This window comes from Linepithema humile, chromosome 1 (genome assembly GCF_040581485.1).
Source record: "Linepithema humile isolate Giens D197 chromosome 1, Lhum_UNIL_v1.0, whole genome shotgun sequence".
NCBI lineage: Eukaryota > Metazoa > Arthropoda > Insecta > Hymenoptera > Formicidae > Linepithema > Linepithema humile.
Genome location: NC_090128.1, coordinates 38,074,783 through 38,097,961, shown reverse-complemented (window position 1 = coordinate 38,097,961; position 23,179 = coordinate 38,074,783). Strand labels below are relative to the sequence as shown.

The 23,179-nt window shown below is 41.2% G+C and overlaps 1 protein-coding gene across 3 annotated transcripts in view; it reads right to left on the bottom strand.

Moving 5' to 3' along the window:
* The window catches only part of LOC105674041 (uncharacterized), a 42,734-nt gene that overhangs the window by 6,000 nt on the left and 13,555 nt on the right, over positions 1 to 23,179 (bottom strand). Inside the window, exon 1 of one of the 3 annotated variants that reach the window (XR_010888106.1) lies at positions 592 to 718. The exons of 1 other annotated variant lie outside the window; for it this stretch is intronic. The gene's annotated coding sequence lies outside the window, so the exon portion shown is untranslated. Of the gene's footprint in view, positions 1 to 591; positions 719 to 23,179 lie in introns of those variants that run through there. One more of the 3 variants, XR_010888107.1, reaches the window with a different exon arrangement.

Below are 23,179 nucleotides of genomic sequence, written 5' to 3'. Positions count from 1 at the left end.
TCATTGCGATTGTTTGATTCTGATTAAGAAAATTCGATAGTTTGAAGGTGAAGTTCGACGGTGTCGTTGATCATGCTTTATCGATTTCTTTACATTTCTTGTCTTTGAAGACAATCGTGCACAACGTAATTAGGAAAGTAAGCTCGCTCGAGTATTGAGCAGCGATAGTAGAGTAGCATTCTCGTAAGAACAAAAACGTACGAAAGTACAGTTTGAAATGACCTGGTTGGAAGGTAAACAAAGAGAGACTTAATTTTGCAAAGACATAGAAATAGATAGCATCAAGTGTTGTAAAACGAATAAATTCAACATTGAAAACGATGTCGTATAAGTGGTAAAATAATTGAAATGTAAAAGTTGGAAATATGAGCTAAATGCTACATGTGTGATACTTTCGAGCTTCCCATAAATATATTAGTTACGTGTCAGAAAAGGATCATCACACAAATACTGAATTTTAATTGGTTAAATGCTTTGGAAAATAATTGAACAATACTTTTATAAATATTTTTGTCGTGATTTGGAATATTATTTTTAACGCTTAGTTGGACTTTCACTTTCTGACTCGCAAGAATAAACAATTTATGTTACCTCGGCTTAAGCTTGTTTCCTTTACGCGATGGAGGTACACAGAGATATACAGGAATAATACAAGACAGGCGAATGCACATACGGTCCAACAATGCCGCCAATGATCTCCGGAGCAACTGGTACTCTGCGGTTAAGACTGGTCGTGACTGGCACAGCTATTCCGACTACGACAAGCACTTTCGCGTAAAGCACGCTCATGATTGATCCAAGTGTCGTAATGTTTCTGCTTGTACTCTCTTGCATGTATATCCAATTGTAACTCCGTTTCGGATCGCTTCGTTTTGTTCACTTGTGAACTTCCTTCCTTAGCAAATATTACATTTCAAAAGATAGTTACGAATATTTAATATTGCATTTAGAATATACTCTTTTTCAACAATTAATTATCAAGTACTGAAATAAATTTATCTTTTTACGTAACTTCTGTTCGCGATAGTCTTTCGATATTTGCAAGAATAATTTAGTTACGTAAAAAAGGATAGATAAATGCTACTCATTATTATGTTCAATTTTCAATTAATCATGATGCTCAATTAATCAGGATATTTAATTTTCAATTAATCAAGATACTTCTTTTTCTCCAATGTTTCACCGATATTGTTTTATTATTTTTCTGGTTCGTGACAACGTTCAAGTATGTCGTAAGAATGGAGAATCTCTCACTAGGGCGAGGGTGGCAATCTTTTCTTGTCGATATTCCCCGCAGCACTGAACGAAGTATCTTGATATTCCGAGCTCTGTGATATTCTCACCCTCTTCTTTTGAATGAGAAATTCTATTAAAATGCTTTTATTTCGCGTCATTTTTTTTTTACTTACGTTGTTCTACATAATGAGACGCATTTGTTGTCAATCACGAAGACCAATAAATGCGCATCGCGCGTCCGCAAAGTTCCAGCTTCCATCTCTCGTGAGCGTCGCGCACAACAATCGTTTCCGTTTATTCAACGACAATGCGCCAAACTTTCCAGTTGGACCGCCCTGGCTGGCGCTGGGTAAGCTTGGCGCGATGTATTTGCTCGGCTGTTCCCGGCCGGGAAACTTGGAAATTTATTCTCGGGGAAATTCGCGCGTTTGAATTTTTAGCAGGCTGACGCCTAGAACTTCTTTCTTTCTTACGGTAGTAGCAGACCGCCGCCTACCTCGCTCGCTTAATCATCTATAAGAAAGCGATTCTGCTGGAATCAATCTCTCTGTCTCTTTCTACCTTTTCGCGAAAAATGGGGGTGAAGGAATCGTCAGAAATCCGAGAATTTATTCATACCATTGTTTTTTCGTTCTTCACCCTCTTCGCCACACGAAGGATGACTGATGTGAGTGATTTTTTTTTTTATTTGTTTCGTGCTGAACATATTTAAATGGATTGTGATCTGTTTGCCATTTAATACACTTGAGAAGAAAAATTAAATTCGCGATTTAAAACAAGACCGTATTCTGATATCGATATACATTGATTGTAATCGATTTTCATCAACAAGACGATTGTAGATAATTAGATTTTTACAATCGCATAATAGCAATGTTATTGGGTCGTGTAATAAGCAGTTTTATATTTTCCAGTAAATGGTGTTACTATTTTTAAGCAGCATGCTTTTTCACAACGTGAAAAAATCATGATGTGGGCGGAACTTGATTACAACTACGACAAACGAATATTTAACATCTTAATTTTTACGTCTTAATTAAACTGCGTTTTGCCTGACAAAAAAATGGTAGACAGATTTATTTAAAAAATTTGAAATTACATAATCCAGTAATATGTAGTAATACTTTTTTAAATTAATCTAACATGTTTCTAATTCTACTGTCTCCTACTGGATATATTGTGTCACAGATTTTAAGATATAAGCGAGTAAATAATATACATATATATGTAGAGCTTACATAACTTTTGATATGTTAAAACGATGCTACTTTTAAGTAGACCGCGTTTTCTCCTTTTACCTTTACCTCGTTAGATTGTAATTCCCTGCGCATTGATTCGACATACGTACGTATGACGTCGACTGTTTTACACAACGGCCGTAACTTCGGGAACTTTTGTTTGAATTATGTTGAACGAATCATGGAAACTGGTGACGCTATCGGTGCGTCAGTCGACAGAAACAGTTGTAATGTGCCACTCGAGTTCAGTTCTGTCGCCGGCAAGGTGGTAATAGCGTTGCAAGCTGCAGCACAGCTACCAACTATCACTGACGATACGAATCGCACAAAAGCCGCCCGTTGCGCGAACGTCCCTTTGTGAGAGAGAGAGAGAGAGAGAGAGAGAGAGAGAGAGAGAGAGAGAGAGAGAGAGAGAGAGAGAGAGAGAGAGAGAGAGAGAGAGAGAGAGAGAGAGAGACACAGATAAGTTTTCTTTTATTTACGGTTGCTCCAGAAACATGGGCTCAATGAAGCGCCGAAAATTCGATCGATCAAATTTGCGCTATTTCGTCACCCCAAAAATCATGTTATTGCTTGTTTTTATGGCCCATACGATTATTGCTCGCCTATCTTTTTTGAAATCGATATACGTATTGTTAGAATCGACAATGAAAAAGACGATTTTATGCTAAATACACACAATTGAATCGCACAATTGTGAAATGCGCACATGAATGAAATATTTCGCAGAGGAGGGAGAATTTAAGTTAACATTTTGTTTCTTTTTTGTAGCCAGTTAGCGAAAAAATCAATCACTCGTGAATACAGATCGTACGTTTTAATCACGCGAAACTCGTGGGTGTTTCAACGACAAAAAGTGTTACGCGGTATATGTACACATATATTGAAGTTGCTATTACTATATGCGCGTTGGCAGCGGCCCGTGCTGAAATATTACAAAACGATGCAGCAATTGTTGAAACGGTACAGAGATACCTCGGTCAAAATGCGGTTTCGCGCAGCGCGTTTAATTGCGACGAAATTTACGTCGATCAAATCGCCGACGCGAATAACGGCGAAAATTTATTGTCGCGCTAAACGATAACGCGCTCTCCCCTCTCGCCGCCCGTATAATCCTGCTAATTATAATCGCGATATCCGTATTATTAATCGCCATTATCGATTGTATCATGCTCGACGCATCGCTGCATGACACGCAGAGTTGACTTTGCTCGAAGCGCGGCCGGCTTGCAAAGGGTGACGCAATTGATCGTTATTACTATATAATCTCGTTCTAAACAACAATCTTAATAAAATTACATTAATTCGAGTGTCGAAATCGGTGCGGATGCAGATATCAGAGAAAAATATCAAAAGGGGAATGAGAGAGAATTCCGAACTAAGGAAAATTTGACGGATTAAAATCTTGGCGTGAAGATATATTTAGTTATTTATAAACCAGGAGTGTCTAATCAGTCGATTGCGATCTGCCGTTACGATCGATCGATAGAAAAAGCTAGTTTGCGTGTAGCACTGGTACAAACTAACTTTACGTTACTACATTCAATTACTGTACCCAAAATTCAAATACTATTGTCAAAATATTGCCCATGTTTCAGTTTATTTCCGCGCTGTTTTCCAATCTATGAAGGCCGAGGGAGGATCTTCGCGTTCGCGTTTGCAGATCGACGCCGCAACAATCAGTGTCGAACTGCGCCGTCGATTCTACCCCCTTCTCCCTTTTCTTTTTCTCCCTCCGGAGCGATCTGCTCGTCGCTGCCGGTAATGACGATAACGAATCGCTATAATGGCGAGGCGGCCCGGCGATTCGTTTTCGACATCGGCGACGGCGCCGTTCTCGAATTCGCGCAGTCGGCTGCTGGGTAGGAACAGCCCCGGGACGGTTATCGGAGTCGATCATTCAATTTCGCGTTGCAAATTGTCCGCGTCGGAAACTCATATCCGGGCACTTCCGGTTCTGCCTGGTCCCGCCCCCGGGAAGAGGAGGCCGGCGGCGACGGGCCCAGGCAACCAGCGGAGCTGGTTAACGGGAGAGGGGGGGGGGGAGGGGGCGAAGGTACGGGCGAGAGAAGGCTCGGAAGGGAATAAGGGACGGACGGGAGAATCGGGGGATAAATCGGGGAGAGAATCGGCGCAGAAGTCAGGGCTGAGGGCATGGCTTCATCCTGACGCAGATGAGCGGTGAACTCGCTTCCGGTCGGCCCTCCAATCTGACGATTTCTGCCGGCTGAAGCTCTCACCTGCGTTAACATCGAATTGTAATGGTTGATGACTGATGATTGGTTTTCGTCCCTCATTTTATCGTTATTAATCAGAAGAAAGTGCTTTCATCCTCCAAATACTTTTAATTAAAATAATGTTTGTAAATTGCTTTACTCCCTGCAATCCCATCGTTGCTGATTCTCTCACCCGTGTCGATATCAAGTCGATGATGGATGATTATCTTTGGCTTCTCATTGATCATATTAATCTTTTATCAAGGAAGAAGTTTTTCCTCGACTTTTAATTAGAAAATTTTACTTGCTCTTGAATTTCATTAATCATCTCGAGTTTAATAGAAGTAACGATTGACAATTTTTTCCTTAAATTATTATTAATTTCGAAGAAAATTCTGCATTACTATACAAATATTTGAGTAAAAAATTTAATATTACCGTATAATAATTATAAAATGTCTTTTAAAAAATTTTTCCCCGCTTTTCACGATATAAATTATGTTTTTATACGAGTGACCATCACTAGATTGACACAACAGCCGCTTATCATCAGCTAGATTACCGCGACGTAATCGTGAACGGACGTCGCGGCTGCCTGTCCAGCCTAGGGTTCGTGAAAAATAGCTGCGACCTTTTCCGGATAGCGACCAGGTCTTCGCACCATACGCGAGGACGTGTATTAATCGCCAACAGGCGTCAGAGCTGCTCGCTCGCGGTCTGACCGATTTCATCGTTTATCCCGACACGCACACATTAGCACGCGGCGACGGCCGCCGTGCTCGACGCGAATGCGCATATGTATACACATACGTGTGTTCCATTTACTGCACCACTGGCATCGGCAATTCCGTCATGAGCTACCTGCTGCATTCGTACGAAGGAGAGGTGTGGGTGTCGGCACGACATCAATCGAAAACGGTTGGCTGGCCACGCGGTCGGAGCGCGCGTTTCCATTTTTGAACAACAATCCCGCGTCATAAACCCATCCGCAAAACGGCTATTTACCTACCTACCCATCTCTCAGTGTGCCGATGAGCCTCCGCTCTCTCCTCTACCGATATATTTCTATCCCCCCCCCCTCCCCCCTCGCCCCCCTCGCGAGACTCAGTCATCCATTCACCCTGTGCGCGGGTGGGTAGTCGTGCCGCACGGCGGTGGCGGTTTCATCGGCGACGTCTATTGGAAAATTTATTCCAATATTTTCAATTAAAGTTAGACAAAGCCGTTGTTTGATAACGCTACGTGTTTCGCCGCTCTAGTTGCCGAGGTAAAAATAATATAGCACGCGCGAATGATCAGGAGCGGCTTTCAGCGGCGCTACTGTCGTGCGAGAGAGGTAAAGCTGGTTGTCGCTACCGGTGCTGGTGCTGGTCGGTGATGCTGATGGCGATGGTTCGTTACCGTGGACGGCGCACACATAGGGCGGCGGCGGGGCGGGGGGGGGGGGGTGCCACACCGACGGGGTGTGGGCGATGAAGCGAGCTTGCAAGGTTGGTCGGGAGACAATACGCGATTCCGCACGAGCACCGGCAAAACGAGATCGCGCGTCCAGCATTTCACTCGATCTGCTCGCAATTAAGTTCTCTAATGCGGAAAGAGTCGGCTGGATATGATCGTCTGCGAACGCTTCCGAGTAGTCGTTATTGCTGGATTAGCCGGCCTCGGGAGAAGTCTAGTTGCAAGACATTTTTTTAAATATCACATACACGTGTGACCTACGCGGAATCGAGGAGTTATCGAATATTTCGGGTTTATTTATTGAAAGCGCGTGCAACGATGAAGATATTAGTGGACTTTGATATCACCAGACTGATTTAATATTTACTTTCAAACACACTTTTCGCGTATATTTGAAAATTTGTTTTTACGCGGTATAACCGCGTTCTTAAAGGTACATTTAATCGTGGATATTTAAAAGCTAAAACACACAGTGAACTTTTTCTGAAATGGCACAGTGAAATATTCACTATCATATTCGATATAATCGCGTCTTTATTAAAAAGTCACACTATTAATGACATCACGACTCAGGACTTTATTTTTTTCGTATCAAACGCGAAGCAGCACACGACACACATACCAAAGAAATACATTTAATTCTGGACCTTTCAATACAATCGAACATGTTTAACGTATGGTGGGAAAGAGAACACCCGGTAGCAATGCGACTAGCTGCCTACGCGGTATGCGATAATTACATGCTCGGTGGCGGGACGGCCGCAAACGTCACGTGCTTGTCAAGAGCTATCACAGCTTCCTGTTAGCACGCATGTGTGCATTAGAGAGACGAAGATAGACGAGACCGAACAGAGAGAACCTAATAGATTGTTTACTTTCCAATGCACAAAAAAAAGGAGAAAATTCATTTACTTGCGGCATCAGTTCTTATATTGATTGATCTAAAGACAAAAAAAAACAAAATAAATTAATAAATATAGGTTATATGAAAAATATGTGTATTCGAGAAAAAAATCAGAATATTTTCAAAGGATTTACGAGCAGAAAATTAGGTAAGGCGTTATATGAAGTATGATGAGATTTATAGCATCAAAATAAAGTATTAGAAAGTTTTAGTTTTCAAAGTTTCTCTCAAGGATGGAGAGTTGCGAATATTAATATTTGTATTTAAAGTAAGATAATTTTATCTTTAGAAAGAGGAAAGAAAGCGTAGAAAATATTATTGGAACGAAGAAGAAGTAATCTTAAATTGATTTCTGCCACTTTTTATACTTCTCTTTTTTCTTCTATTGTTATCTTCTCCGAAGTCTAAGCATATATTTATATCATTTTAAATGTAAAAAGCGTATAAAAGTGCGCGGCTAAAATTAACGACTTTTTATTTCGGATGAGATGCAGATGCAAGTGCATCTTTAAGACTCGGTTTCCGCCGAGCGTCTTGAGCGCGAGAGTCGAAAATCGATCCGGCTCGCTCGGGCGCATCGCGACGGCAGCGTCGGCGGTCGAGGATGATCCTTAATAACGCGAAATATGGCGTACAGGGCGGGGAGATAGCGAGAAAAAAAAGATCGACGGTCGGGCACGCGAAGGTCGGAAAGAGGGGAGCAGCGTGGAATATATCGGATACGCGGATCGAAGGAAAGGGACGAACCGATGAAATAATAGGTCTCTTGCAATAGCGAGAGCCCGGCATTGTGCGAGGCTGCACCAGCTAGGCCGGGTTCAATGGAAACGGATGAATGCCGGCTAGCGCGTGTGACGCAAGAGAGCACCCGCTCTCTCTTTCCGGGCTCACTTCGGAATTCGCGCCGAAAAGCCAAGTCCGCTGGACTTTAATACTATGCCCGGTGTCTACCACTTTGCGATACGTACGTGTTTGTAATTGAAATTTGCCCGTCGCTCTTGCTCATTGCACCATCACATCGTCGCCGCTGTTCGTTTCCTCGTTAGCTCCTCTTCCCCCCCCCCCTCCCCCCGGTTAATCGTCCTACTGGAACCGCGTTGAACCTCTTCCTCCACGGCCGTTTATCGATACCGCTTTCGGCTTGTAATGGAATCGAAAGAAGTGATAGTCTTCATCCAGTTGCGTGATATTCAGGTTTGATCACGATTTTCTCTTCTTATTATTAATTCGCGTGAATTGAATCAATTTATTTTTTATTATTATTGAACACGGGAAAAATTTAAAGTTTAATTATTAATAATTATTTTTCTCTAATAGCGACAAATGTAATATGAACTTTTGCCTATAAATTTTATGCTATTCCAATTTTTCGAATCCAACTTTCATAAAACAATATATAAACAGCTGGTTGAAGTTTGGAACGTTCCTGGAACGATTTTTTAAAAATGATTTGTCGCTCTTGTCCTTTTGCAGGGAGAAAGTTTTAAGACCCACAAACAAAGTACAAAAGAGACCGATCCGATACATGCGTCGGAAGACACTCTTATACCCGAAAAACAACCCCCAAAATCACTTAAACAATTCTAGCCAAGCTAAAAATGACTTGTCGCTCTTTTCCTTTTGCACGGAGAAAGTTCCGAGGCCCTCACACGACATGCAAAAAGAACCGATTTGATACATGCGTCGGAAGACATCCTTATACCCGAAAAACCACCCCCAAAGTCACTTAAACAATTCTGGCCAAGCTAAAAATGATTTGTTGCTCTTTTTCTTCTGCACGGAGAAAGTTCCAAAGCCCTTACACAACATGCAAAAAAGACCGATTTGATACATGCGTCGGAAGACACCCTTATACCCGAAAAACTACCCCCAAAATCAATTAAACGATTCTCCTCAAGCTAAAAATGATTTGTCGCTCTTCTCCTTTTGCACGGAGAAAGTTCCGAGGCCCTCACACGACATGCAAAAAAAACCGATTTGATACATGCGTCGGAAGACACCCTTATACCCAAAAAACCACCCCCAAAATCACTTAAACCATTCTAAGCGACAAGTTATTTTTTGCTAAGCAAAAATTTTTTAGAGTCTGGAGTGGTTTTTTGAGTGTAAGGGTGTTTCCGACGCATGTATCGAATCGGTCTCTTTTGCATGTCGTGTGAGGGCTTCGGAACTTTCTCCATGCAGAAGGAAAAGAGCGACAAGTCATTTTTAGCTTGGCTAGAATGGTTTAAGTGATTTTGGGGGTGGTTTTTCGGGTATAAGGGTGTCTTCCGACGCATGTATCGGATCGGTCTCTTTTGTACTTTGTTTGTGGGTCTCAAAACTTTCTCTCTGCAAAAGGACAAGAGCGACAAATCATTTTTAAAAAATCGTTCCAGGAACGTTCCAAACTTCAATCAGCTCATTAATTATTTCGTATCGTAAAAAATTTGATCAAGATACGTAATAAATTAAATAAAAAAGAAGCGTCATATATTTTCACTCTTTTTGCTTAGTTTTGCTCAGTTTGTGAAAATGTTTAAATTTCGAATTTTTAATAATAAAAAAACGATTGGTGCTTTGAGGTCAAAACAAAACTAAAAATTGCTCTAAAACTCTATCGAACAAAGTGCTGGCAATTTTGGGCACCGTTCTTTAACAGTATCAAGTTACCTGCAACGATTTTGACACTTTTGCCCTATTTTTACGTCGAAACGATTGCGCTTAGTGACGCGCGCGAGTGCGGTCGGCGCCGTCGACGCGCAAAAATTCTCGGTCGCTATTTGACACGGTGATTTCGTCGGACAGGTGCGCGCCATTTGTGATGCGTTTAAACGAATCTTGGGGTGTGCATCGTGAATTCGCGCGGCGCTGTCCGATTCCGCATCGCTATTCATACGTGAGTATTGAACGGCGCCCGTGCGGAAGGACTACCAGGACTACCAGGAGAGTGAGGGAGAGAGAGAGAAAGAGACACACACGAGTAGTGATGGCTCTCGAATCAATGCTTGCTCGCAATTTTCGAGTAAACCGGGTATGAACGCTCGATCGAAAGGGGATTTGATCAGAGAAGTGCACCAAATTTACAGTTTATAAGTCTCATTTTCGTCGTGTTTTGAATTTATAGAAAAATGATTAGTGCCTCGACATTGTATCGAATTAAAAATCAAATTTAACATTATTTTAAAATTCCATAAAATTCCGTCCAAACAAAGTGTTGGAGCTTTTACAAAAATGTCTTTGACAAATTTTGAACTTGATCCATGTTTACTTTAGACGTGTATAAAGTTCAAAGTAAACGCAGATATTGACGGTTTTAATTAAATTATTTTTCGCATCAATATTGACATTGTGTACTTGTGCATATACGATTTGAAAAATGATGGTCGATTCATACTCGAGAAATTGATTTTGCGCGAGAATATCAATGCCATCGCTACACACGGGTCACACTCGAACCATTTACAGGTAATAGACAATTGTCATTACGCACCGGTCCTCGTTATTATGCTGTGTGCGCGCCGATACGTTATGATTTCCGATTGCTTTGGCAACCAGTCGGTCGTCAATTCGGGTGTCAAACATCGTCGACGCGCGCGAGAAAGACGCCTGCTTCTGTCGCCTGTTCGTTAATGGCTAATACGTGACACGTTTCTAATTAACAAAGTCGAGAAACGAGCAGGAGCAACGAGAAAAGAGAAAACGTCGTTGTTGACGCATGTATATAAAGGGGAAAAGAAGGGAACGTAAAATATTGTCAGACTTTAGAAGGAAGAACGCGCGTTAAGTTATTTTTGGTGACGATTTGTTCCTAGAAAATTTTACTATGACTTTAAATACTTATTTTTGTTATAAATTTAGCTATAAAAATAAAATAAATTTGTCTTCCAAATTTTTTGGGAAATATTTTAATTAATGATATTACATATATATATATATATATATATATATATATATATATATATATATTTATGTTACATTCAAATAATGTTATTATTTCTATGATATAAATTAAGTAGCTTAAAATAAGCTTATAGTGAGGGTGGAATTTTATTTTATTAATATTTGAATTTTTTTATAAAAGGATGATTTTGATACTAAAAGATTTTAATATTCTTAAGAGCTTACAGAGACAGATATTTATCAGCTGTAGTACGTGAGTGAAAATTTCATATTAATGTTACATTTTTCACTGTTTTACATACACAGGGTAAAAGTAGTCGACGTAGAAAATATCGCGAAATTGCAGAGGACGGTGTTTAAGTCATCCTATGGGTAGTGGCTTTTATCTTTGGGAGAAAAGTTTATTGTAGCCAAAATTAATAATTTAATAAAAATGTATAAATAGTTGAACGATGAAGACAGAAGAGAAAAAAAATATAAGCGATAGAATTTTATATGAAGTCTTTTTATAACGTAAAAAGAGTAATCTCTATATATTAGAAAGTTTTTTCAATATATGCACATGACAGCGAAACACTTACGAAACACATATGGAATAGCCGGAATAAATATTTTATAGGGTCGAGCATAGAAAGGGTGAGAAGGGCTGCGCGTTTCGGCTTTAAAAGCCGTTTATCTCTATGAACCCTTCTGTAATTATGAGCTTAAAAGTCAGCATTGTGCTGTTCTACATATCAGCTGAACAACACCGGGGATAGTACGTGACACAATCTACGATAATGCCTCGAGCATCATAGAGGCGCCGCGCGCATAACTGCATCGTTTTACTTACCGTAACGCTGCTTTATTCTCACGTTTGTCGTAAAACAGCGGCGTCGCGCGAAATCCTGAAAAGTCGTTCCTCACGCGGGGGAATATCATTAAGGGAAATACGATAGCCCCCGGCACGAGATCCCGGGAGCCATTTTCGAGGAGAGAATATCTGGCTGCGCTTCTCCAGACACGTACGCGCGCGTGTGCGTGCACGAGTGCGGTCGAGTGCAGATCAGTGCACACGGCACGGTGCGTCGGCATCGCGATGCGACTCGAGTAAACTGGTAATACTAATCTGAGTAGTAATACTTAATAGCAGCCCGGAGCAGTGCCCGGGCCAAGTCCTCCTAAGTGAATTAACCTCGAGTTAATCTCTAGTTAAGGAAACCTCTAAGCAGACCTCGAGTGATCCTCGCTACTTCGTTAGATCGGCTGCTCTTCCCTTCTTGAGCATCCGTTCACGTATGTTTACGTCGCGTAAGCTGAGACGGCCGTTGAAGATCCCGCCTTGAATTTTACCACGAGTTTCGAAACGCTTGCGTTTCAAAAATCTCAATCGGTTGTAGAAGGCAATTTTGAATTCGCGAATTATGTCGATGACTGGAAAGAGAGCAAAAAAAAATGTTAGTTTGAAGAAAGTGCATTTGAAGCTTTTATTTTATCTTAAAGAATATTTAGAGGCAGCTGAAACTGTGTTAATAGTTAATGGAATTGTGGTGGCCTTTAAGTATTTTGTAAGATAAAATAAAAACTTTAAATGCATTTTCCTCAAAGCAGCGTTTTGGCTTATGCGCTCTTTTTTAACTCGATAACTTTGGCTTAGTAACGAAGGGTAACATTTATTTAATTTAAGGACGGGCTTACCCAGTTTCGAGAAGGAGCTGCTTGTATTAATCTGTTGCCGAGATCCTGAAATCACGATTCTCGAGTATCTCTAAAGTGGTATTATCCGACAAGTTATGAGTTGCGTAAAGCGTTTAGTATGGCATAATCGTGACGATAATAGGGTATAGTGTAATATGTTACAATCTTGGAAAATATCTATTGGTGCGTGCAACTACTATTAAAAAATATCAAACTCATTTTTCGATTAAAATAAAGTGAAATGCTGCTCGTAAATATTACGATTGCAGAAAAAAAAACGACTGTCGTGTTGCGAAGCTGTTATTTTCGTAGTTGCATTATTCCGCTATCTCGGAAGAGAATATTCTTTTTATCCTGTCGAAGTACGTTTATATTTTGGGAAAAAAGATGATTTTCCATAAAACAAATGGAAATGGTTAACCATTAAAAATATTGCAGTTGTATGCAGCTTCATTAAAAATGCATAACAATATTGTTGAATATATCATGTTATGAAGAAAAATTATTTGTGTTAATTGTATTCTATAATAATGCATACCTTTTAATTATATATATATATATTTTTTTTATTTGAGAGAACATTCATTATGCGTATCGTTTTATTAGTCCATGTTCCATATTTTCTCTTAAATGCACATATGTACGTGGAGAATTGTATATTTATACGATGCTCGCACGTATTCGATTCATTTTATTCAGTATATTACTTGTGATACAGTATATTACTTGCTTCGTTTTGCATGACGGATGCGCGTTAATGTTTCACATGTTACGATTTTGTTTGAGGTCCTGCGGTTTTAAATTCGCTATGTTATTTCCGTCACGCGCGAGCGAAACTCGAGGCATCTCCTCTGCGATGCATGCGCTGCTGACGCATCGTCGATGTGGTTGCAGATCGTGCAGGTTTCGTCGACAACGAACCAAATTTTACAAACGGCTCGCCTGTCACGAAACCCGGACGTCTGCGTCCATACTTGGCCCTCTTCCTGATGCATCCTGCTTCTGCCGCATTAGTTTCTAATCGATACAATAAGCAACACGTTGTCTGACCTTTATCTAATCTTTATTCAGAACTTCGTTGACTTAGATATTTCTTTTCTTCTTTCTTTTCTGAAAATTTTAGGAAACAGATTAAATTAAATAGATCAGAATTTGCAGAATTATTTCTTATGCGGAGTGTTATAAAAACGCAGAGTTTTATGAAAAATGGTTGAATAGAGCTGGGATTAAAATGTAAGTATTATAATGTAACCTTGTTTTAAGAATAGATGAGAAAGAATAGAAAGCTGATAAAGGAAAAAATAATTTGTTACTTTATGAATTTAGGGTTGCAACGGATTTATCAGTACAGAAATTAAATCGTTTTCCTTTAAATGTTATTATAAATAAATAAAATAATTAATTTTATATCAGAAATATTGAAACACTAGGATTTGAATTAGAAACACAGTGCAATGAATAGGCATCGTTGCCGATTTCGTGAAATTATTCAAATTCAACTCAATTGTAAATGTACAAAGAACTTTCTGTTATTTACATTTATCAATTAAATTTAAACTTTACTGTAACAATCCTTTGACTCGATTGTTTTAATGATGATATTTAATACCGAAAACTCTGCGAAAGGTTGTGATCAATGATGATTTTCTTCGACATTTTTGCTAAGGAAAAGTCGACCGCAAAGTCAAAAACTTCGATGTTAATCCGATAGAATTAGGATATCCTCTCTATAAAAGAAACCGTTCAATTTTAACACTGCGCACGTGAGGCGTGCCAGTCCGAGAGATAAAACCGGTGGGGCAGCCTTTGAAAGAAGGCTCTCTGGAGGACAACGGCGCGCTGCTCTCACGGCCGTGTAATTATTATATCGATTCCATTACTGCGCTCGTAATACGCCCGGCGAAATTACCGCAGTCGCCGTATTATATCGCGATCGTTACGGGCGGCTCGCGTTTAATCAGTGCTTACGATGATATTGCAAGAGCGTGCGACATGAAATTATTGTAAGCCGCCTACGCTAAATATTCTGTCACCAACTGCTAATCGTCAGTGTTAACCGTGTTAATAAGCGCATTCGATACGTGCGCTCGATTTATTCGTTGTCCGGGGCTAGATTACGGAAAGGGTAGTCAGCGACGATGCCGATGACGGGGAGGACGAAAGAGAGAGAGGGAGAGATTGGCAGGCATTGTTTGCACGCCTACGCGCACGCGAGAGAGAGAGAGAGAGAGAGAGAAAGAGAGAGATAGAGAGAGAGAGAGAAAGCGAATAAGCGAATGAGTCAGTGAGTGGGATACCTAATGAAATTACGATGTTACTTCCCTGAAAGACTCTGTGGCGGGCGCATGGGTACACAGGCGACCAGAGCGTAAAGTCCATCCCTGTACCACGAGCTGTACACACACACACATACACACACACACACATACACACACACACACACACACACGTACGGTGTATCGCTAGATCGTAAATGTGGGTGTGTGCATGGTTTTGCATACATATATACGTGTATGTGCGCGTGCGTGCACATGTGTGTGTATAAACACTCGCGTGCCTGTATGCATGTCGGATGTCCTTCTGCCTGCAACGTCCTACGTGCAATGGACACGCGTGCATGCGACGCGCGCGTCGCGTCGCGGTGCGCTGCGCTGCGCGCATCTGTGCTCTTTCGCCGCGGGAAAGCTCTCTTCGTAAAGCATCGGACGAGAGCTTTGTGAAAAGCGCAATTGACAGGCCTTCCTATTAGTAGACGAGAAAATATCGGCAGGAAAAAAGCGTCGGCGTAGAGCGGTGAAGGGACATCGTTGTGAGTCGGTGCGATAGAGACGCCGCGTAAAGTACTTCGTTCTTTTCTTCACTTTCTCTCTCTCTCCTTCTCTATCATTCTCTTTTTTTGCATTAATCGGTTAAACTTCCATACGCGTAAAGCTGATGCTATAGACTCGGCTCGTCGCCGATATTCCGCACGAAAATCCGCCCGGTCGCTCGTCTCGTCCTTTGACAAAGTCCAGTTCATCTCCCGCCGATGAAAAGCGCAATCGATTTCGGGTGAACTCGTTCGTCCGCCTGTAAAGAGCTTCTTCGTCTTTTATTCGAGGCGTTATCTATGGTAACGATTAAAATTATGAAAAGGAGGAGACGGAGATGAAAATGTCAAAGAGACAGTGGCTATGTGTCCCACTTGCAAACTTGTGTCACAACTGCGCGCAATATCTGAATATATCGCAGCCGTAATGAACGATCGGGATTCTGGAAGGAAAGATAGATGAAATGTTCTTGGTATTGATTCACTTTGAGTCAGTAAATAAATACGAGCTTTGCACCCTGGGAGTTAAAATACAAAATACGTAAAAAAAAATGTAGTAATTTGCAGCACTTGAATTATATAATCGACTATTACACAACTACCGCATCTTTGTATTGAATATTACGGAAGAAGGATTTAATTTTACGGGAAAGATCAGGTTAACCCTTGTTCGACGGCGAGCTGATTGAAAGTAGGCGGCGAGATTGAAGTGGAAATCGGCTTTGGTAGTCCGTTGGCGACTAAAGTTCGCCGATCTTTACTGCCGTTTCTCTGCCGACGGCATCGTGATGCCGGAACAATGTCACGATATCTTGTAATTATGTTAAGTATACCGTCGTGCAGCGCGTACGAAAGCCGTATATAGTGCATCGACTGGAACTACTACAGTTGCTAGTAGTTGGCCGCCTCGAGATGCACGCCTGCAAATGTCGAGAGGAAGGCGGGATGCGCGCGAGGGCGGGCGGGCGATAGAGAAGCATATTACGAGTTGGCCTATAACGTAACGCTGTTATAGAGTAGCGCAACCGACCGCTCTTGTGATCAAACGCTAACTAACTGTACTTTGGTCGCGCACATGCTTAATGTATGGCTCCGTCAAGTATTTGCCAGCCTCGCATCTCGCATGCCGCAATTTAATTGCCGCAAGTTTTTCCTTGTGAGCACGCATACCGATATTAACTCTCTAAAATATATTGTGAATCTAGTTTAGCGTCATTAAACGAAATTTGATGGAAAGGTGTTCCGAAAACGCACGATTCTGAATATTGAATAAAGTGTTTCTCGAAGAAGTTAAAGAAAAAAAATTTACTGTGTTAAAAAATACATTTTTCATTCACCGCTTTTCTCTCGTTTAACTGTTTTTCCGCAATCTTTATCACCCGGGAACGTGACGGCCCTCTCAACAATTTGCAATTCGTATGCAACTATGGTAGCATATACCGGGTAGCTTGGAAACGTCGTAGACAGTGTGACGATAGGGAGATAGAGAGTAAAACCGAGAGAGAGAGAGGGGCGGGGGGGGGGGGAGACGGGAGCGAGAGAGAGAGGGGGGGGGGGGGGGGTCAACAGGAGGAGCACCGTTGATGGTTGACGTATCTGTATGCCGCAGTGACGGCAGACAAGCACGTATATCAAATAATTAGATTTCGGCCTGAAACGTCAATAACCATGTCAAACCATTACCCGTGCGAGACCCCGTCGACCAGTTCGGTGCTGGTTGGTCGGTCGACCGACGACCGGCCGGGAAGAGCTGCTGCATGCCTGTCTGACTGCTAGACTGCTGCCTCCTGCCTAGATAGCTGGCTGGCTGGCTGGCTGGCTGCTCGCGAATTTAACCGAGTTAGCAAACAACTCATTTAACGAAATTAGGGCCCCGAGCGTCGCTTAAAATCGGAGAAATAAAATTACGCTGCGAAACGGCGAGGGTGACCGGCACCGGCAAACAGGAACGAAAGGGAGACGTCGGCTTCGAGTTGAGACTGCGCTATTGCTGCTGCTTTTGCTGCTGTTACTGCTAATGCCGGCCACGTCGGGCGAAAGGAATTTTTTTAATGGAATCTCGTTACTGAGCTAAATTTGTGGCTTCACGGTGCGGTTTCGCAGTGGATCGAAGATACATAGGGATATGCGCGTGTATGATGAATGATTTTCACGTATATAATAGAAAATATGTTGAATACATTTAAATATCCGTTAATTACTGTGTGTTGAAAAATTTACTCGTGTTTTTTTCGGCAAGAATTATTTTAAAAATATTCAACATTTTATTTCTCTGTACGACACTTTTTATATTTACGCAAATGCAAAAATTAATCCGAAGTAAAATACAAAAATTTATTTTTTACAAAACAAATATTTTTTTTATATTAAATATTTTTCTTTGCAGTGAAAAATAAGCGACTGAAATTAGAAATAAAAGTAAAATTGTTTTGCATGTCAGAAATATATAAATCCAACGACTCAAGTTTTACCTCGAAATAATCGATCGTCTTCATTTTTGATATTCTTAAGAAGGAAGGTGGAAGATGCTCGGGACCCCCTGTATACGTGAAATGAAAAGGAGAAATCCCGAGATACGCGAGCCGAAGAGCGAGTGCGGGTGCGCGGGTGTTTAAAGTGCGAAGAGAGGAAATGTCGTCGGCGACGTCAGGCGTTGCCGCTCGGGCGAAACAATGCACGTTGCGCGCCTTCCGTTCGAGATACGATTCGAACGTACTGTACTCGACGTTTCGCGTTGCTCGCTGCGTGCGCGAGCGAGCGAGCGAGCGAGTCACAGCGAAAGCGCGCGCACACCGCGCATTTGTGTCGCAGGCAATCGCCCGCATTGTACGCGCGGGGTACATTGTACGCGGAGACGGTATATATACATATATAGAGTAACAGGTTCAGCGAGTCGGTCTGGCTATCGCGGCTTTACTATCTGACAGCCTTCCCTCGTCTTCTCCCTTCGTTCTAACGTCATTGTCCCTCGTCGACACGTATCCAGTAATTCACACAACTTATGCCGCATCACCGCCGCGCGAATTCAGGAAGTGACGTTATTCGCTTGTCTTTTTAAACGGCTGTTGTCTCGCGGTCTGCCGATGAAAAGTGGAGCAGAACATTCAAAGACATTAAATTATTTAAGGTGGACGGAGATATTTAGAGCACTTGGTTTTTAACTAGACCATTCGGCAGAATGTGCATACACGAGGAGATAGCCAGTTTTGCTAGTTCAACCGACGTTCCTTCTTCACGTATTCAACTTTTACGAATGGTTTTGTCACTCTTGAAAATCGAGTCGGCGATGTCATCCAGCCAAATTGACCAGTCCCATGGTATATAATTGGTCGGAAGACAGAAATTGCATTGGACTTATTTTCTAAATTATACTTCGTCGTAAAACCATAAGCACAATTACGAAAGTCGAGTTTGACAAATTTTTTTTATAAACAAGCTCGACAAATTTTTCTAATTTAAACTCTGACGGCAAAGTGGGATAAACATTATTTTTTGCTTTCTTTTTTTTCTGTTTGGTTTTGAGCTTGCAAAGCGCGTGAACGTGTTTCGTCCGCCGGTTTTTGAACTACGTAAATCGATAAATTCGTAATTTCATCTCGCGCTCCTGTTAGCCGTGCTCAAGTGAACTCGCGTCGTATGGCGCGAGCAATAAGAGTTTGCGTCGGTCGAAATCGAGTTATTTACCTGATTGCGAGTTTTGTGAAAAATCATAATGAACTTGAGTCGCGAGTATCCGTCAACTTTCGCAATTTAAGCGTCGAGCTTGGTCGGATAATTGCGCAGGTCGCGGAAGTACGAAGCGCGTTTGGTCACATGGGATTAATGTGCCCGACGCTTCTAAATACGTATGCGATCATCGTGCGATTTTATCGCGCGTGAGTTACGCGTGAAACTTTTTCATTCCAACTTGTTGGCGTTTCGGTGAGTAAGAATAAAAGAAGTAAAAGGCGCCGCTTTTGGCGCTCGATGCAAGTTTTCTCGCTTCTTTAGAAATTTAATTACACCGAATCGCGGAGCAGTTTGCCTGCGTGAAACATTTGCATAGGCACTTATTAATTTCCTGACTTTGCAATCTTTATCTTCCTCGGTTCTCGCGGGATATCTCGTATTAATGTTCCCTCTCGCCATTGTCTTCGGGTTTACGGAAAGCTCTCTATCGCCGCGCCTTCTATTCAATTAAACTTCGCGAAACAAGCGGTAATAAATTTAGATATCCTGATGCGTTTAAGTTGCAGAAAAATGTACGTCTTCCATCTTCTCTCGTCATTCCCAAGCTTCTCTTTCGAGTTCATTGACATAGCGGGAAATAAGCTTCAGATTAAGCTGACCGCAGTAGTATAAATCATTCGTAGACAGACATTGCGATTGCGGCGGATTCTTCTGGCATATTCCACTTTAAGTAGAAACCGCATATCGCGGCCGAGTTACTTTATTGTATTATTGCGTGTCCGTATTATCCGATTTAAAATGACGTTTGCAACATTTTATTATTTCCGTACGTTGATAAATATTAATATGTTTAATCGGCTGAAACAATGAAATCCACCGCTAATGTGGCATTATTCTTGTTTCAGATCGTGATAGGTAAGTTCGGAATGGTTGAAACTTGCGTGTCCCGGTCCGAGTGTAAAGATCGTTGGGCACGATCGTCGACGATGATGCTCCAAGTAAGTCAAACGAGTTATCTGACGGCAATAAAAGCACGTACGGTACAGCCAATGGGCGGTACTCGTTGTCGCTGATAGTAGCAACTTCCTATCGGCTTTTCAGGCGATTGCTACCGCCCGCGTCCGCTGATCGGTTCTATAGATAAGCAAACAGCCGAAGGCATGGGGTTATATTGTCGATTCTCGCATGATATCTACGCGCCGTTTCCTCGTATGCCGTTCGATCGACGTGACCCGCTTTCTCGCTCTCGAGAAGCTGGCTATTTCTCTTCCTTCTCTCTTTATCCCCCCCCCTCCCCCTCTCTTTCTTTCTTTTTTCTCTTTTGTGCGAGGCTATGTATAGGCGACGACGTCTTTCTATTTGGGAAGTAATTCAACGTCGGTACAACATAAGGAAAATGAGTGAAGGCTCTGACGAGTTTCACTGATCGCGGCTTTGACGACGGAGAGCTGGTTACGCGCGGAACAATTTCCACTTAACCCCACTACCCCGTAGCCGCGGCCATATACGTCTAACACGGTGAAATGGCGCGCTATTACGTTGTGTTTAGTGTTAATCCTGATAAACGTTAGAATTAGGGCACGTAATGCGCGTACGTATAGCTCAAACGCCGCGTTAAAACAGCTTATAATGGCAACATGATATTGGAGCTCATCTCCGTTCGGAATTTATTTTAATAGATTGAACTACAATTTCTATAACAAATAATAAATAATCTTATTATAATATCATACTACTTGTGCTAAAATGGGGATTAATCTGTCTTTTGAGAAAATTATTTAAACGACACAGTATAGTCTTTATTATGTTATAAGCTAGAACTTTTTTAAAAATAATTATAAAATTTGGCGAATGGCTGGATCTTTGACGTTGGTCCGGTATAGAATTTTAGTACGTTAACGAAGAGGATACCGCACAGAATTTTTGAACACGTTTCTCACGTATGTGCAAAGTTTTACTTTTATCCTTGCGCAACATGTATGTGCCGTACTTGTAACATAGACGAACACATCTTTACAGGTCAAATCGTGGCGAAAATATTTTCGCGCGATAAATTAATCAATTCAGATAAGATTTCTGTTGGAAAATTTACTTAAACAAGCATCAATGTTGAAATGTGTATTGCAGTTTTGATTAATATCACATCTGTTATAATATGCAGTTTCGAATTATATCGGAATATTTGCTCTTTCACGCGAATAAAAAATGTAATACGGATTTCTTCTATGCATGAATGCGTGCATGGTAATCATTCTTCGTCTGTGCTTCTTGATAGATTCCGAATTCAGCGTCATTTCCGTCTCTTTAAAAGTACTGAGCCTCCATTCTATTCACTCACCGACGCGCGAGCAGCGAAAGGAGAATCGGAGGAAACCGGGTAGGAAACGAGAGAAGACGAATAAATTTGCGGCAAACCGTCCCCTCAAAACGCGGTATGCAAATGGTTCCCGGGGCAATTTCAAATTTTACGATTCTAAAAGTCGTAGGTGCGACATTCTTCGCCTACCACCACTGCCTGCTGCCACTTTTATCCCGTGGAAGTTACCTCTGCGGCTTTTCATCCATTTTCCCGTTCTCTCTATCGACGAATCGTATTCACTTTTCCCGTACTAATGTTCCGCTAAAAAGTTCTCGTTTGCGGAAATCGCTCTGACTGCACAGTATTCGAGAGGATTCCCGTCACGTTCGCCCAATTATTATATTTAAAAGTAAACGCGCGAATCCCATTGCCGACTTTCCGCGGAACCATTTAAGTCGGAGTGCTGTAAAAAGAGCTTATTTAACGCGCCCTCGAAAAGTGTACGTGTAACAATATCCAACACGTGTCACCTTTAACCGGAACTCAGATTATTGGATAATATTACAGCTCATTTAAAGTTGATTTTATATTAAGCATTAATTATTAATTATTACGGTAAATTGAATATTTATAATAATCTATAAAGATATATTTATATATCGCTGTGGATAACTTACAAGAGACAAAATTATAACCTCTAATTAATAGATTTTAATTAATAGACTTTAATTCTTATTTAACATAAATCCTGAAATATATCGTCCAATATATTTTTCAAAGAATAAATTAGATATAAAAGATAGATACATTCGATAAACTGTCTGGTGTATAAAAATATATATTTATTAAAACTCGTTCATCGATCTTCATTAATCTGTTTTTGTTTTCGAGTGAAAGCGAGAACGACATTATCTTCGAGCGGTCGAGAAATGGATTTTGGTGCGGTCGACAGGAGCGGTACTGCGGTTCTCCTTTTAGCGCTTTAACGAAATTTTAAGCATATCCGCGACTCAAGGTCGATTTCCATTTCCGGCATCTCGCGCAGCGTCTCTCTCCCAATTAAAGAGCCCGCCGAAGTTTCTCGAGCTGCGAGCACCAATTTCCTCGTGCGCTTACCAAAGAGTGGATGCGCAATTCTCGCCAATCTAAGTTCGGGACGACTTTAATTATGCGTAGGCTACATCGAGCATCCGGAACAGCAAAACAAAAAAAAAAAGGAGAGAAAAACAGAGAGGGAAGGGGGGGGGGAGGGGGAGAAAAAGAGCGAATAGTTGCGCCGGATTCAGAGCGCTCTTCCGCGACATTAAGAGGAGAAAATATCGGGCGACGTTCTTTTGATCGGCGAATTTCTTTCGCATTAAATCCCTTGCCAATCGCACGTTCCGTCTTATTATCGAGCCGTGGAACAATCACGCATTTCTCTTGCCTTGATACTGATAACTCCCCGTATTTTTTGCTGTTAAATCATTGTGCTGCGTAACAATAGACATCAGTAGGATATTTTCAATTTAAGCTATTACCGCTTTGTTCGTTATTATCAATGAAGATACTGCGATAAAACCTCGTTTCAGTCGAGACGCTCGAATCGATTTTTTCGGACAAATATTCATTATGTAACATTATGTCATTTATTTTGTAACATTTTATATATATATATATATATATATATATATATATATATGTAACATCATGACATTATTTATTAATGATAACATCAAGCTGCAAATAAAGATATTAAATAAATTTCTTTCATTAAGGGCTTGACACTGATGTTATTATTCTCTTGATAAT